The following is a 1,932-nucleotide window of genomic DNA, read 5'->3' as shown; positions in this document are numbered from 1 at the left end:
GTTTTCTGAATGGCTGTCGGTGACAGACTAACGTCGTTGGTTCCTCTGCATCGGAAGGTCTTCCTCCATCCCTCCTTCTCACCCTCCATCCCTCCTCCTCCAGTCTCCCCCTCCGTAATGTTCATGTTTCACCTAATCTCTTACGATAAACATTAACTTAATGACGTCTAGACGCCTCCCACCTTACCTGAAAAAAAAATATCTAACGTCACCCAGACCAAAATATCTTGATTGATATATTTAGGAGTCATTGTCCTCTTTATGGGATTTTATCTGATTACCGCTAGAGGAGTTATAAACAATATAAACGCCACATTTTCTTTTATTTCCTCTTTTTTTTATTTTCTTCTTCATCTCCTCCTCCTCTTTCTTCATCTTCTTAAAGGAATCTGGAGCCGATGATTAAGATGACCTTGATGAAGCCCGAGTTAAACCGAGTCGCTTCGCGTCAGCTAGTTTAGGCTATGGAGATTACGTTATTGTGGTGGAGTGGTTAAGAATAATGACAGAATCCCTCTAATTCGTTGAAAGCCAGCGTTTATTTTATTCATTGTCTTCTCGCTAGCACCAGACAAGTTTATTCAACTTTGAGAAAGATTTCCTGCAGTGGGTCATAAACAAAAGTTTACAAAGGAAGTTAAACAAAGGGATAAATAAACAAATAAACCAAATAATTAGCAAGCATAATAACACATTGCTGAGGTGCTTATCTAAATGAATCTTAAAACTTTGAACCGCACTACTTTGTACTACCTCTGTAGGGAATTTATTCCATTTATTGACCACACGCATCTTAGCTATCTTAGCATCTTAGCATCTTAACGAGACGACTAGCCCTGCAATGGCTAAGGCTAACTGTGTAAGCGCGTGGATTTCCGTGGGTCCTTTTACGTATAATCTGTTCCCCGTTTCCAAATTAATTCCGCCAAGCTCTCCAAGAATCAGGTGCCGTGATTCCTGCCACCACGCTCGTGCGTCCCCGAACCCTTCTCCACCTCCACGAGTAGGAGAATCACATGACGCTCGTAACAACGAAGTCCCCACTCCGATCCTCAAAGGCTCCTCCTTCTACCTTAGCGTGCGCGTATCACAACGTAAAATTTGTATTTACGCGAGAATCAAATGCCGACGTTTTGGTTGATTACGAGAATTTGTGGTCCTCTCGTAAAATGTCCTCGGTTTTAGGGTTTTAAACAAACACAATACCAACATAGTGTGTTGATAGATCTTTATTTTTTATACAATATTCACTTATGTGTTTTGCGGACTTATCTGTATTATCAGTAATCATCACCACGCCATTTCCACCATCATCACAACCATCACCATCGTCATCATTAATACTCTGCATCATGCATATATTTGAACAGGCATAGCAGATGCCCTGAAGACTTGCTTAGCCTGGCCCTGTACCTAGCAGAGGCTATGTGTAATTAATACACTAAACATAATGTTCCTTACACAGTAAAGAACTCAAACCCTGCACTCTATGTGGTTCTAGAAAGATCCACCAGAGGGCACAGAAGTTAACCCAGACTTAGCCATAGATACTAGAAGTATCAAATGACATTTGGAAATATGTACATACCGACAAGCTAGACATAATCTAGATATACTCATAAACTAGTATGACTACAGTGGTACTGAGGTGATTTACTTTACACAGGTTTACAGTTATCAGTGGCTCGATAGGGAAATATACAGCTAGGTCTGCTCTACTTTCTTGTTATCACTAGAAATAGACTAGATATTAGAAATAGACTAGATATTAGAAACACGACCAAATAGGACGGTGTTGATGATATGGACATGAAAGATATGAAAATAAAAATACGTAAATTAAACAAAGTACAACTATCTAGTACCACATGGCACGATGATGCGTATCAAACACGGATATGTGATTCGACGTGACAGCTAATAAATAGTATC

Source organism: Oratosquilla oratoria, chromosome 36 (assembly GCF_046742065.1).
Source record: "Oratosquilla oratoria isolate Oo_2021 chromosome 36, ASM4674206v1, whole genome shotgun sequence".
NCBI classification, from domain to species: Eukaryota; Metazoa; Arthropoda; class Malacostraca; order Stomatopoda; family Squillidae; genus Oratosquilla; species Oratosquilla oratoria.
The sequence above is the reverse complement of the archived record's forward strand: the minus strand, read 5'-3'. Positions refer to the sequence as shown.